The 16,352-nt window shown below is 46.6% G+C and overlaps 1 long non-coding RNA gene across 1 annotated transcript; it reads left to right on the top strand.

Moving 5' to 3' along the window:
• The first annotated feature begins 5,465 nt into the window (after window positions 1-5,465).
• LOC114229410 (uncharacterized) lies at window positions 5,466-6,185 on the top strand. The gene is made up of 2 exons (XR_003615486.2): window positions 5,466-5,657; window positions 5,743-6,185. It is a non-coding gene; the product is annotated as an uncharacterized LOC114229410 (long non-coding RNA).
• The last annotated feature ends 10,167 nt before the right edge of the window (window positions 6,186-16,352 follow it).

Genomic DNA, 16,352 nt, shown 5'->3' with positions numbered 1-16,352 from the left:
GCAGACACATGCAAAAGAGGACACCAACTTACATCATACACAGAATAAACTAAAGATGGATAAAATACTTAAATGTAAGGCATGAAACCATAAAAATCTTAGAGGACACCTAAGGCTTGGGGGGGGGGCAATAAAGGAAATATCAGTAATACCATCAACAATAAAAATACATATTTTTCAAATGAAAACGTTTGTCCCACCAAATATTCCCTCAAGGGAATTAAATGACAGGCTTAGCAAGATAATATATTTCTAAATCATGTGCCTAAAGAGAGAACATGTGCATTACACATTAAGGCTGTTGTATGTTATGGGGAGAGCCCAGGACTCTATGACCACAGTGACCATCCCCAGGGCAGAGGGAGGCTGGGAATAAGAGATTCCTACCAGGGTTGAAGTTCCATTTCCTGTGAGAAAATGTATGCTAGGAATTCTCCAATTTCCCTCACTCTGAACCCCAACATCAATGATAACACTAGACTGAGAACACAGGTCAATCTCCTTCCATCATCATTTCAACATATGAATGATTCTGAGTTGTACACCTGCATGATCACTGTTTTTATTTCTTGTCTTTTCTCCACTCAAAGCCGTGACTATTTCTGATGGAACTAGTTTGGGGACTCTGCCATAGGTCATGGGCTTACATAAAGGAAGAGTTTGCACAGGAAGCTGTAGTCACGGTCACACAATTACCAACAAGAATCATGAATGTATCACCTTCCTGTGCTGCTAACTGATGATGATGGTATTAATAACAACAACAGCCACACTGCAGCACACAGACGAGCCACCCCTCATAAATATATCCATGCTCACAGAAGGTGCTTGTCCCTCTGAGGACAGGGGGACTGTCCCCCAGTGACTCCACTCCTCTGTCCCTAAGAGGAGGAGCCTATGCAAATGGGGAGCTCCTTGTGCTGATAAGACCAGCCCAGCCCCTGTCCCTGCACCTCTGGGAGAGCAGCCCCACGCCTGGGACCAGCAGTCTCCATTCGCTCCAGAAGTCAACCCAGAGAAAGCACTATGAAGTGTGGTTTCATCTGGGCTCTCGCTTTGATGCTTTTACATGGTAAGGTTATAGAGACGCTGTGCCCTGTGAGTGTGTGTGATTGTGTGTGTGCCTGCTCCTAATGACAACTCTCCTGTCTGCAGGTGTCCAGTGTGAGGTGCAGCTGGTGGAGTCTGGGGGAGACCTGGTGCAGCCTGGGGGTTCTCTGAGACTCTCCTGCAAAGGCTCAGGATTCAAATTCAGTGACTATTATATAAGCTGGATCCGGCAGACCCCAGGAAAGGGATGGGAGTGGATAGGTTTCATAAGAAACAAAGCCAAGGGTCACACCACGGAATATGCTGCACCTGTGAAAGACAGATTCACTATCTCAAGAGACGATTCCAAAAGCACTGCCTACCTGCAAATGAGCAGCCTGAGAACTGAGGAAACGGCCATGTATTACTGTGCACAGGAGGCACAGTGAAGGGAAGTCAGTGTGGGCCCAGACACAAACTTCTCTGCAGGAGAGGCTGAGACCAACAGGGGGCAATAAGGACACACAGAGTTTGTGATACAGCCCCAGGAGCAGTTGGAGGTGGTGTTAATGGCTGTTTCCTGTGAGGGTTCTGGATTTCCACTCCATACAACAGTCTATCCAAGAGTCTCTCTAGACCTAAGCCTCTGTGACTACCACTGATGGCTCTGTGTTTTAACAGTTTTAGTATATTAGTAGGAACACTCTCACATGCAGAACAGGTGAAGTTTCATGTTTGCTGGGAGAGAAATGCAGAGGGTGAGAGTTCCAGGTGGCTTGGATGTAGGTGGACTTATTCTCAACTCCTCCCACAACCAACTGGAAATTACAACTGAATTGGGGATCAACCACCCTGATTACCAACTAAAGACTATCTGAAGAGGAGACATTTAACCTAGGAGCCAGGAGAAGCCACCTCGAGACTGGAAGGAAGGGGGACACTGGAAAGGTGCTGGCCCCCCTCCCCTGGTTTTCAGGCCAAGATGATGGAGGGATAGCTCAGCTGCAGAGGTTTCCTTGAGAGGTGTGAAGTCTAGATCAAGACCAGGCCCCACCTGGAGAGCCAGAGACTTGAATAGGCACCCACACAGCACCCAGATGTGAAACGCATGGAGGTTTCTGAGCCAGGGCATGGTGACAGCGGTCCCAAGGGACACATGCAGACATCGAGGTTTCCAATAACAACATTTTCCTGACCTAAACTTAGTTAATCCTAAATAATTACCCCCATCTTCCCATAAACACATCTGATCATGATTATTATTTTTTCTATATCCCAGTGTATGAAACTGGATCTACAATAGAGTCTAGAGAATAAACACCACAAGATGGCCATGCAGTCTCTACATGTCCAGCACCAAACTCCCCTGATGAAGCAGGTCCTGGGAGTTCTGTCTGTGTTTCTATGTTTCATTCTTATGCTTCCCAGGGACCCACGTAGCTGCTCCTCTCCCCCCCAACACTAGGTCCACTGGCTCTAGGCTCACACTCTGGTTTTAGTTTATCCTCTGATCACTTGTGTCAGATGGAACTTTCTGTCTCCTGAACATGAACCTCCTGCACTTTTCCTTATTTCTCAGGTTGTGAGGGTTGATTTCTCTTGGATGTCATTACTGGTGACTGTCAAAGGCATCTCTCATTTTAAACCTTCTCTCTTTCTTTTTATGACAATTTTCTCTCCTGGGTATTTGTTCAGGTCTCCTGGAGCATTTGGGTTCCGTGGGAAGTGCACAGGCCCAGATGTGGAGAATTATTTAACATACATGCACCTGTGGACATGTCATACTAATGGATGATGCACTTTATGTCAGAGGCCAAACCAAGATCTGCCTATATAGCAGGAGGATATGCATATAGGGCCCCCTCTGCTCATAAAAACCAGTCTAGCCCCGGGATTCCCAGGTTCCCATTCCCTGATCAGGACTGAACACAGACTACCCACCATGGGCTTTGAGCTCAGTTGTGTTTTCCTTGTGGCTGTTTTAAGAAGTAATTTATGGAGAACAAGAGACACTGAGTATGTGTGTGAACGTGAGTGAGAGAAACAGTGGACATGTGAGATTCCTAAGTAGGGCATCTTTGTTTGCAGGTGTCCAGTGTGAGGTGCAGCTGGTGGAGTCTGGGGGTGGTTTAGTGCAACCTGGGCGCTCTCTGAGACTTTCCTGCGCAGCCTCTGGATTCACCTTCAGTGGCTACTACATGAACTGGGTCCACCAGGCCCCCGTGAAGGGGCTGGAGTGGGTCTCACACATTTATAATACTGGTGGTAGCACATACTACACAGACTTTGTGAAGGGCTGATTCACCATCTCCAGAGACAATGCCAAGAACTCGCTGTTTCTGCAAATTAGTAGTCTGAGAGCTGAGAACATGGCCCTGTATTACTGTGCAAGACACACAGTGAAGGGAAGTCAGTGTGAGCCCAGACACAAACCTCCCTGAAGGAGAGACATGGACCATCCCAGCAGCAGGTGCAGTTGGAGGTTTAGGCTGGTTTCCTGTGTGGTTTCCTCTTCATGTCACAGTTTCCCTCAGGGAAGTTTATGGATTCCTGATTCTGAGCTTATCTCTCAGGTCTCTGAGTTACAGTTTCTGAATTGGTCTGCCTTTCTATTGATGTGGTAGCAGATCTCTGGAGCGTACAGGGCGCCTTTACCAAAGATCTTCTTGCAGTGAATACAGTGGTCCATACAATTTCCATGACAGCCATAGCCATCCTCGGTGCATGGGGTTCCATATTGCAGATAAAAATTTCTGGGACACCTCATGTACTTCCTGACTCAGTACTCCGAAAGGTCACAGATATTCAGGATGGGTCTGCAGAGTGTTCCCGTGGGCACGTAGGTGCAGTTTGTGCAGCATATTTCTCTGTTACCAATGTTTCCAGGCGTGAAGTGGCAGTCGGTTTTACAGCAGGAGTTACTGTAACACTCCTTGAAGCATCCACACTCACATTGCTCTTTGCCTTCCACCACAGAGTTTCCTCATCAAGTAACTGTCAGGCTTCAGTTTGGAAAGGCAAATCCAGTTAAGTAGAGGCATTCTGCATGGTTAGCACTATAGGAGTCTTCTAGGTGTACCATGGAGCAGTCGCTAAAGGCATCTGTCAACACAGGGTACCTGTTCATGACACAGATGGTCTTTCGCTGACAAACACAAGACTTTTCATCCAAATACTAGTCCTCGCAACTTGCTGAGTGGTTATAACCAACAACAATAAATAATGTCTCTACAGGTGACCTACATAGACCAGACTGTTGGATGAGCACAAACTGTTTACAAATGAATTAAAATTACGTTCATGGGGTGCATCTTTAAGCACCATTATGCCTGAATAGGGCTGAAAAGAAGTGAAAATGTTGTTCGGATAATTCTGAGCAAATGGACCCACTGACACGAAAAAGTTGTCCATAGCCTATGTTGTCCATCTTTCATGTAATAAATGACCATGATGCTGATGTAGTACCTTATGTCATGACCTCAGCACATGGAGTCCATTAAACTACCTTGATATATTAGGAATTGAATATTTTCTGACATATCTGTGTACAGGGTTATAAATGGGATTGAAACTCAGGAGACAGGCTTTCATGTTTCCTCTGTGGGATGCTTAGAGCTTACTGCTGCCCTGGAGGCTGCCCTGGCGTTCACTTTGGAGAACAGGGGGTGCCTCTCTGTCCTGTGTTCCAGCCTGGACGTGGGTTCTGTGGTGTTGGTGTTGGCTATGATCTAAGAAATATGCTCAAATGTCTGGGGATCCTTGAGGGGTTTGATTTCATAGGCAAGGTCGTCCACCTTCATGATGCCTTCCAGGCCCCCATAGCACATGTCCACAGTGACCATGGAGAGGCGGACGTCCTCCAGGTAGTCCAGGTAGTAATGGTCGAGAGGGAAAAAGGGGTGGTCCACCTGAAAGGCCCCCTAGTCATCCTGAGTCATCATCACCAGCTGTCCAGGCCAAAACAGTCTCTTGCGCCTCATGTGGAGGACGTGTCTCTGGCCCCCAATCTCAGGCTGTAGGAGAGCCAGCCTGATGCCTGCATGCCTTTGCCATGGTGCAGCTCCTTCCTGGGAATCACCACCTCCGAGGAGATGTAGTGCCAGAAGGGACGACCTTGAGAACACTGGAAGGGAGCCAGCACCACCCAGAGCCCAAGCAGTAAAAGGGGTGTCCTCAGGGTGACTGGGCCCTCTGCCAGCCTCATGCCCTTGGTGGGGGAGAACTGTCAATGGGAATGAGAGAGGGAGGGTCCTCAGTGAAGCCCGGGTCCCCATCATCTGCTGTGGCCACTTCCTGCCAAGGGGATAGTGACAGAAAACCCATGTTGGTTGGGTCAGCTGAGGTAACAATGACAGGGCGTGGCAGTGGGTGGGGCTGGACATGCATTCAATTGGGGTGGAGGTGGGGGAGGTGGGAGGCAGGTCTGAATGCTAAGGTGGAAATAGAGAAGGAAGCAGAGCCATGACTCCCCTGCACACCTCAGACTTCCCTCTAGCTACCTGCACACATGCTGTGTAGTTTCAGCAGTTAAAGTCCCTACAACCCCGTCGCCAGGTGCACCTGCGTCACTTCCCAGGGGTCACTGTTCTCCTTGTTAAGGGGGCCGCTTCTCCCTAGGCCTCTAGCGCGTGAGCTGGACTTTGTTAATTTTTTCCTCATAGATGCTGAAAGGATTTAATTCTGTAACTATATGTGTCTTCTTCTGGTTTGCAGCTAAGAAGTTTTCCAACCGTGAGCTCCTGCTGATTGCTGCTTCAAAGCTCTTTGGGGCCTAGTGAGTGAAGCGTCTCCCAGTGTCTACCTGAGGCTTCCTGGAAGAGCTTTTCCTTTTCCTCCTCCAGCTGGTGACGGTGGAAAGGACTTCTGGCCCAGTGGGAGCCCCAGGCATGTTCCCTGGAGCCCTTCCCTGTGGTTCTATCCTGGCCTCTGAAAGTTGCTTCATCTGCACGTGCTGACCAGCTCTCCCCTGAAGACACAGTGGTCCTCTGAGGATGTCCGACAGGAGAGAACCAATATTTTACATGTTTTTATCCAATTGTGAAGTTTCTTAAGGAGGGGATGGGAAATTCACTCACAGGTCGTGATTAGCAGCGATCATTGTTTTCCTGCACAAGGTGGCGATTTCCCTTTTATTAAAGAGTATAGTCATTATTTGAGCATGATGTTCCCAAGGATGTAAGTCCTGGGCTATAAATTGGGCTCTCTGCTTCCTAGTGTCCTGCTACCCCCATCTTTCCCCATCACATGGAGACCCAGCACCAGGTTGTCAAATAAGAACCAGGAGGAGCCCTGGCTGGTGTGGTTCAGTGGATAGAGCATCTATCCCAGGTTTGATTCTGGTCAGGGGCGCATGCAAGAGGCAGCTAATTGATGATTCTCTCTCATCCTTGATGTTTCTATCTCCCTCTCCCTCTCCCTTCCTCTCTGAAATCAATACAAAATATTTTTAAAAGAAACACAGGAAGAACTCCCTGCCCAGAAGGCACCATGCTGCCACCATAATCGAGGACTTCACGTCTCCAGGACTGTGGGACCCACGTGTTTGGGGTTTATTGCCTTCCCAGCTCTTGACATTTTATGACAGCTGATGGAACAGTCTCAGACAGGGGAGTCCACATCCTACTCTTTTCCTGCTTCTAGAATTGCATCCCTTGTCCGGACATCCTCTTCCATCTCCATAGTCACCTGAGGTCCCTGGTCAAATGGGGTTCTTGTTCTCCTGGAGTCTAACCTCCCTCCACTTCCCAGATTATCCTGGGAAATGGTTAGATCTCAAGATCTCTGAATTAATCAAATATGTAACATTCACAGGCTACAAGCCTGATTCAGATGACCACAGCCTCCTCAGTCATCCACATATTCACATCCACCCCACAGGTATCCCAACATCTCCCAAATACTGCTCAAGGAAGCAGGAACCCAAGTCTAATTTCATCTGAATGCCATAATCTGAAAAGTCCAAATCCAATCACACCCTCTACACAGCAGGGACCATGGTGCTGCTGAAAGAAGGGACCCCATAGGCAGGCTGGATGAGGGGAGGGCGATGGGCAGTTTCTGGTCCTCTGTGGGCTTTGAAGGAAAATGTGCTCTCAGGACACCAGGGGCTGCTCAGGATTCACTGAGCTCCTGTCCCACCTGAGGAGGTAGGCTGTGGACTTCTCTACTGTCCACGTTTTCATCGCCACTCTCTGAAATATTTTTATTACATGCAGTCACTACCAACCATTATCTAAACGCCATACAAACACAGAGCGTCCTCTTTTTACAACAAACTCTCAGAAATGTAATAACCAACCTTGCCAAGGACCAGGCCCTGTGATCAATGAAAACTCATATAGCCATGGCATGACTGTGAATTTAAACTGCAAATATGTACACTTCATACATGAGTAATGTACCTTAAATCTGAGCATTTCACTGACCACAGGTAACCTGACTTATATTATCTCCCTAATTATTCTATTATGTTACATCCTTAAGGTTTTCCAGCCCTGCCTAGCCAGAGAGGCACTCAGTAAGTGGATGCCTGGTTGTGGGGACAACAAGTAGGGAGGGCACAGGCCACATTCTGGGCTCCCCAGTACCCAGAGGTGGAAACTTGGACAAGTTCCAAACCTCCTTATGATTCTGTATTTTGTTATTGAATTGTTTGCTTAGCACAATTCTCCTCAGGACACTCTAACCTGCAAAGAGGCACTGCCATCCTAGTAGGTCTCCAACCCCAGAGTTCCCAATATAGCAGGAGGACATGCAAATAGGGCAAAATTCTCCTTACAGAGGCCTGTGTGGTTTCAATCTCTTAGTGACAAATGAAGGGGAGACACAGCCTTTCTTACACATTCCTCTGTGGGGCAGATGAAGACGTGCAGGATGAAACATCGGTTACCAGAAGTCCAACATAAAATAATATAGAATCTGGCCACCTATTTCCCTTAATAATTTTAATTAATAACCAAAAATGCGGTAAAGAGTCATAATTTGCTAATAACAATCATGACTTTAAAAATGAGTGGAAGAGCGATTATAAGTAAAACAATGGTGTTGATGATGGTGACCATGATGGACTGAGACAAGGACCCTGTTCCAATGAAATGAAAGCTCTGCATATAGACACACCATCACCTTGGCTCCTCCAGTGAGGGGTGTTCACTCTTCACTGTCAGTGTTGAGAGATTTCATAAGTGGGACCCCAACAAACTATGCAGCTTCAGTAATCTATGTTGAGATTAGATCTATAATGGACCCAAAGTTGTCCAAGTGCAGATCTCCTGGACCTGGGAAGGTGTTAGCTTCTAGAACAGAGACACGGTGAGAATGTGCATGTAGGAAACAAGGATCCCCTTGCCACCAGTTTTCAGTGACAGGTTCCTTATTTATCTAGATCCCTGCCTGCATGATCGTTATCGGTTCTACTTCTCACAAACACCTGATCATTATTACTCATGTATTTCCTATAATGACACAAGCTGTCTCTATTATTCGCTGCATGTCCTTCTGGGCCTTTACTGGAGGAGGCTTTAAACCCTTATGTCCAGTAGCTCTCTGTCCATGAATATCAGTCATATTTCTGTCATGTGATTCAACACAAGTCCAGCTTCCTCCCTTCACCCAGTTCCACAGTCACTTCCAGATTTATGGGTAGCTTCCCAGCAGCACTCCCCTCTGGTACCAGAACCTGCTCCAGTCCCTGTGGCTGCTGTAGCCAATCCAATGGACAGTGGAGACTCAGCATTTTCTGGAAGTTCTTTGTAAAGTCATCCAAAATACATCCCATTAAAGAAAATATTGTTAAACCAGCCTTTTATATAAACACATTCACCATCAAAAATTTCATTGAGCAAATAAAAAGACAAACATAAAGAAAATATGTCCAAATCAGTAGCCTGATTGGAGAATGTATACATTATACAATAAGGATGTTATATGTTATGGGGAAGAGCCCAGCACCTTCTGTTCACAATGACCATCCCTAGGAAAGGGCAGAGGGATGTTGGGAGTGAGGGATTCCTGTCAGGGTTGAGTCTTCATTTTCTGTGAGAAATTCTATGGTAGGAAGTCTTTTCACTAACTTCCCTCTGAACTCTGACATCACTGATAACACTAGACTGAGAAGACAGGTCAATCTCCTTACATCATTTCATTTCAACATATGAATTATTCCGAGTTGTAGACATACATGATCACTGTTTTCACTTCCTGTCTTTTCTCCATTTAAAACCATCACTAGCCTGGCCAGCATGCTCAGTAGTTCAGCATTGACCCACGGACCAGGAGTCACAGTGGATTCTGGTCAGGGTATTTCAGTAGGGGGCATGCAAGAGACAGCCAATCTATGATTCTCTCTCATCACTTTTGTTTCTATCTGTATCTTCCTCACTTTTCCTCTGTGAGAAATCAATAAAAGCCTTTTAAAATTTAACACCATTACTATTTTTTATGTGACTAGTTTGGGTTCTCTGCAATAGTCCATGGACTTTCATAAAGGAAGAGTTTGCACAGGGAGCTGTAGACAAAATCAAAAAATTTCCAACACCAAGAATTAAGAGTGTCTCAGCTGCCTGTTCTTGGGAGGTAGTTCTCAGATTAAAGTAGCATCATAAATTAATATATAAGATATGAAGACTGGCTGTCCTGTATTTTTCTTTATTACACAAGGTATAAATTATTTGCATGAAATAAAAATCTGGAAATTGTAGACACACTAGAGTGTTCAGATTCAGAAATTGTCTGAACAAAAGCTAATCCCTTTTACATCTCTATGAAAGGTGCCTGAGAAGTTAAAAGTGCAACCTGCTCATCTAGTCCATGTTTCTTCTTATGCTCAGAAAGGTGAGGCTGTGCTTTGACCTGAATCCAATGAGTCTCATGACCCAGGTGGTCCTTTTTCCATGACTTATATCCTGAGCCATGTCAAGGGAAGAGATGCCCCACAGAGGTCCCAAAATGACCAGGGCACTTCAACCTCAGTCCCTCGACTTATAAGGAGAAGGCTGCACCACATGCCAATTTCTGTTCAAGATCCAGGATAAATCCTCTTCTGGGCTGTGCAGACTCACAGCTCTCTCCTCACACAGGGCTGAGGTCTCTGGGAAGGCAGAGCTATGGTCTAGAAGAAGATGAGACTGCTGGGTCTTTTCGTGTGCCTGGTGCCCGGCTCCCATTGAGAGGGTCTCAAGGGTCAGACAGGGGTCATGGGATGGCTGATACTGCACATGACTGACAGGGACTGATACTCCTTGTCTCCAGGTGTCCTATTCCAGGTGCAGCTACATGAGTTGGTCCCAGGACTGGTGAAGCCCTCACAGACCCTCCCTTTCACCTGCACTGTCTCTGATTAATCCTTAACCACTGAATACTTGCTGGAATTGGTTCCACCAGCCCCCAGGGGAAGGAGCTGGAGTGGATGGGGTGCATATTTACAATGGAGACACTTACTACAACCCCTCCCTCAAGAGCCGGAACTCCATCTGCAGAGACACAGCCAAGAACCTGTTCTCCCTGCAGCTGAGCTCTGTGACAACTGAGGACATGGCCATGTATTACTGTGCAAGAGAAAAAATGAGGGGAAGTCAGTGTGAGCCTAGACACAACTATACAAAATAAGCAAAATGTGAGATAAAGTGTTATTATGTGTGTTCATAAACCAGGTCCACAGAAAATAAGAAGGATAATTATAATTAAGCAAATAAGGATGATGAAGATGATCATGATAGTGATGGTGTTGGTGATGGTGATGGAGGTGGTGATGTTAATGATAGAACTGGACAGTGGTCCAATGTCTTAGTGGTAATGTGTACTTTATCCAATGTCAACATTTTTTAGAAGGCGTTTTGAAAACTTAGAGTTGGGCTTTTGAGGTTTCAGTTTCTAAAGTACATCTAAATAGAAGATGTCTGCTTTCTATTCCTATAAAGTCATTGTGTGTGGACAACCACCATGTCTATAGAAAATGAGAAGAATTATAAATGAGCAAATGGTGATGAGGGTAATGATGAAGATGGTGCTGCTGCTGATGATGAAGATAATGATGATGTACAGAGACATGGATCTTGGTCCAATGAAATGAAGGCACCTCATATAGACACACCATCACCATGGATACTCCAGAGAGGGGTGTCCACTCTTTGCTATAAGTGTTGAGAGATTTCATATACAGGCCCCAGTGAATTATGCAACTTTGATGATTCATGCTGTGATCATGTGACTAATGATACCAAAGGTGTCCAAGTGCTGGATCCCCTAGACCTGAGAAGTTGTTACCTTCTAGAACAGAGACACTGTGAGAATGTGCATGTAGGAAACAGGGATCCCCTTCCTACCAGTTTGGAATGACAAGTTCTTTATTGATCTTGATCTCTGCCTGCATGATCTTTAATGTTTCTATGTCTCACAAACACCTAATCATAATTATTCAGATATTTCTTATGAGGATACAAGCTGTCTCTATCATCCCCTGCACATTTTCTGGGCCTTCACTGGAGGAGGCTTTAAACCCATATGTCCAGTAACTCTCTGTCCATGAAATTCAGACTTATTTCTGCCATGTGATTCAAAACCAGTCCAGCTTCCTCCCCTCACCCAGTTCCACAGTCACATCCAGATTTATGGGTAGTTTCCCAGCAACACTCCCTTCTGGTACCAGAACCTGATCCAGTCCCTGTGGTTACTGTAGCCAATTCGATGGACAGTGGAGGCTCAGCATTTTCTGGGAGTTCTTTGTAAAATCACCCAAAATAAGAAGCAAAAACTACCACCAAAGAAATACAAAGGATTGTAATAAACTACCATGCACAACCATATACCTACATATTGGACAACCTGGGCAAAATGGATAATATCCTAGAAACCTATATTCTTCCAAAACTGTATGAGGAAGAATCAGAAAATCTAAATAGACCAAATTAACCTAGTGAAGAAGTCAAATAAGGAATAAATTAAAAAAAAAAAAACTCTCAGGAAACAAAATTCCTGGACCAGATGACTTCACAGGTGAATTTCAACAGAAATGCAAAGAAGAACTAGCACCTATCCCTCTCAAAATATTCCCAAAATATTCCAAAGGAGAAAAAAATCTCCTAGCTACCTTCCACTGTCCACATTCTCCCTAGATCTGTCAAACCCTGAGCTCCATGGCCAGAGGCCTGCTGACTCTCCCTAGATCTTCCCACAGCATCAAGTGCAGAGCTCCCCCGGTAAAAACCTACCTGGCCCCCTTCATCCACTAGCAACCTTTTCACACATCCATCCATCTGTGGATACCCCCAGGACAGGTCATAGACAGGATACCTGAAGCTGAGCCACAACATGGTGACAGCGGCCCAAGAGTCACATGGAGACATCAAGTTTTTCAATAACAACGTTTTCCTGATCTAAACTTAATTTTTTCCTAAATCATTACCCACACTAACCCTAATTTCACTTGGTCACGATGGAGATTCTTCTATATCCCAATGTATGAAACTAGATCTACAACAGAGTCTAGACAGAGTCTAGTCCACAAAGGAGGCAGTGCAGCTGCTACATGTTTAGCACCAAACTCCCCTGAAATAATAGGAACCGGGAGCTCTGTCTGTGTCTCTATAGTTCATGCTTCTGGTTCCCAGGGATGCATGCAGATGTTCCTCTCTTCCCCAACACTTGGTCCAATGGCTCTAGGCTCACACTTGGGTCTTAGTTTATCCTCTGATCACTTTGTAGGGGAAAGAGTATCAGATGAAATTTTCTGTCTCCTGAACATGAACCTCCTGCACTTTTACTTCTTTCTCTGGTTGTGAGGGTTGATTTCCCTTGGTTGTCATTACTGGTGAATGTCAAAGGCATCTTTCATTTTAGATGTCCTCTCTTTCTTTTTATGACAATTTTCTCTTGGGTCTTTGCACTTGGGTACACTGGGGAATTCACAGGCCAAGAAGTGGGGATAAATTAAAAATAGACAAGATCTTTGGACATGTCACACTCTGGAACCGTATAATTTATGTCAGAGTCCAACCCAGAGCTCCCTATATAGCAGAAGGGCATGCAAATAGGGACCTCTCTGCCCATAAAAGCCAGCCCAGCCTTGACCTTGAATCTCTGGGACAGGAGCCCAACCCCAGGGTCCCCAGGTGTTCCCATTCCCTGATCAGGACTGAACACAGACTTCTCACCATGGGGTTTGGGCTCAACTGGGTTTTACTTGTGGTTCTTTTAAGAGGTAATTTATGGAGAACAAGATACACTGAGTCTGAGTATGTGAGTGGGCATGAGTGAAAGAAACAGGATGTGTGATAGTTTCCTGGCCAGGTCATCTCTGTGTTAACAGGTGTCCAGTGTGAGGTACAACTGGTAGAGTCTGGGGGAGGCATGGTACAACCTAGATCCCCTAGGCTTATTTAATAGTCACTGAACATGAATTCAGATCCTCTTTAAGACGCTCTTGCAAAGGATCTGAATTCATGTTCAGTGACTATTAAATAAGCTAGATCGCCAGGAAAGAGATGGGAGTGAGCAGGTTTCATTAGAAACAAAGCCAACGGTCACACCATGCAATATGCTGCATCTGTGAAAGGCAGAGTCACTATCTCCAGAGATGATTCCAAAAGCACTGCCTACCTGCAAATGAGCAACCTGAGAGCCAAGGACATGGCCATGTATTACTGTGCAGGAGACACAGTGAGGGAAAGTCAGTGTGAGCCCAGACACAAACTTCCCTGAGGGAGAAAGCAGGCTTAGGCAGCAAGGGGCGCTCAGGACACCAGTGGGCAATTAGGACCCAGAAATCAGCACAGGCAGTCCAGTAGCAGGCTCACAGGGAGGCTCAGCCTAGATCCTGTTGGAGGCTGGGTCCTGACATCTTCATCTGCCATTGGCTCCTGGACCTTCTCCAGATTCATGATCAGGACAAAAACAGCTCAGAAGAATAGAGCTGGTCAGTCCTGATGGAGAAGAAAGGCACAAAGACAATGGCTGTGGGCCCTATGCAAAGACAGCAGGGTCCTGCCCACAGCAGCTTCAGAGGATGAGTCTGAGGATGCCCACACACCAGGGGATGCGATGACTTTCAGCTCTGACGTAAACTCAGTCTCAGGAGGCAAGGAAGCCTCCCCAGCAGGTGCAATGACCTCAGGGTGCTGGGAGAGGGACTGGCTCAGGGTGATCTATGTCAAGGAGGGAGGACAGGGGCTGGAACGGGTAGACCCTCTCTAGGGGCAGAGGAGAGATGACCAGGATTTCTCACCCGCATGTCCAGATGTGGGAAGAAGTGGAAGAGGGAAGGCAAGGCTTGAAAAATGACAGACATCAGCACCAAATCTGAGGTGAGACTCCTGTGTCCTCCTAACAATTGCAATAACAAGGGAAAGGGAGGGACTCATGCATTTGAAGTGAACGGCAATCAGCGATGATGAGCAAGTCAATAGGCACAAAGCAGGAGTGAGAGTGGGGTCTGGTTCTCACATTGACTGAAGTTTCCACTGTCTGATCCTCTCCTTGTACAGAAGGTCAGGGGTCAGCTTCTGCTTCCAGAATTGCAGCTTCTAGAGGATTCTGAGCATTGTGAGTTAGTAGTTCTGCACTGGAGCAGTTCTCAAAGGTGTGGATTCTGAATTGCTCCATGAGCTGTATGGTGTGAACTCAGGGAATAATTGCAGTTTCACCTAGGCCTTTATTGTTAAAACACATGATCAGGTCTCTTCAGGGCGTTCAATTGCCCTTTCTTCTGATATCTCATTATTAGGAAAATAACAGTTAAGTGATTTAGTTCAAGATACAACTGCTCTGCACTTTGATCCTCCCTCCATCTGTAGTCTTAGCCCATCATGAGCTCACAGGCCCCTTCCCAGAAAATCAGCCTCCTGATCCCTTTCCTGCCAGGGTCTCAGGTGGACACTGGGAGGGCAGGTCCCACAATGAGTCTCTGGGACCAGCAGCAGGTACTTACCTGCCCATTGTGGCCCCACCCACAAGATGACCTGAGAGAGAAGCCTCACTTGACAGCTGACAATGCTGTTGCTTCCTCCCCTCCAAGTTTTGAGGTGTTTCCTGCTTCCTGAAGGGGGTCATCAAGGGACTCCCAGAAATGTACCCTGCAGTCAAAGGGGTGACCTTGCCCCACCTCTGACTCTCCCTGAGCAAGCCTGACCTGTTCTAACCTGCATCTGGGTCTACAGGACCTGCAACAACACAGACACACGAGTGCCTGCTCTTCAAAGTCTGTGTTTGTATCATGGGTACATTTGATCTGCTTCCAGAGAAAGTCACACCCAGGCCCAGAATCCACGTGTGGTCCCTGCCCATGTGCTATATACCGGGAGGAAGGACATATGTGGATTTCATAGTAAAGCAAAGCATCACAGTGTGTGTGTGTGTGTGTGTGTGTGTGTGTGTGTGTGTGTGTGTGTGATTTATTAAAAAGAAGTGCAGTGATATTTGACGACAGGCTGGGATACTCAGATGGGACCTACAACATGAGGAAGTGAAGGACATAAGAGGCCCCAGGACCCCCAGGAGCTTCTGGATGAGGGGAGGGTCGGCCAAGTCCCTGCATCTGGCAGCTCCAGGGAAGGGCTCCTGGCTGCCCACAATAAAGCCCTAGTTTGGGGTCTCCTTGCAGAGCCATTGGGGCTCTGTAAGGCCAGTTTACTCTATCCAGAGACATCAAAACCACACAGTGTCCCTGAGGGAGCAATCTGACATCAGGGCACAGTCTTCATTACTGGATTAGAGACACTGAGAGTTCAATGCCCTGTGAGCCCAGACATGACCCTCCCTGGAGAGCCAGGGCTGGGCAGCAGGAGGTACTCAGGGACCAGGAGCACAGGCTGCTGCCCCAGAAGCAGGTGAGAGGGAACTGAGCAGGGATTTCCTCTGAGGCCTGGGGCTTCTTCTCTTCATACAAACAATCCAAACTGAAAGTTGGTCACGACTGCTAAGGTGACTTGAAGATCTTGCTCTATCAGAACATTTACCAAACTCAATGTGACATGAGAACCAACACAAAGGTGTGTTTCTATGGCTTTGGGATATCCGAATTCTAAGGGGCTAGGGCAGGGATGGATTTATTACATCACTTGGGGCAGCATTTTGGAGACAGGCTGATCCAGGAAGAAGACATTCAGGTATCAAAGCCCAGAGCTGGTTCAGGTGGCCCCATGTCACACAAAGGTGGGCCCACAATGAGAAGCATGTCCTGTGGGGGCTGGTTCCTCAGAAGGAGCTCAGGAACCTGGCAGGGGACACACATTCTTCACAAGAATTAAGACTTGGACCCTCAGACTCACACTGAGCCTGGTCCCTGTGTCATCCATCTTCTCTCAGGTGGGGTCAAGGCCTCAGCTATAAAA

Source organism: Eptesicus fuscus, chromosome 24, assembly GCF_027574615.1.
Source record: "Eptesicus fuscus isolate TK198812 chromosome 24, DD_ASM_mEF_20220401, whole genome shotgun sequence".
Taxonomy (NCBI): domain Eukaryota; kingdom Metazoa; phylum Chordata; class Mammalia; order Chiroptera; family Vespertilionidae; genus Eptesicus; species Eptesicus fuscus.
This window is presented reverse-complemented; position numbering and strand designations above follow the sequence as displayed.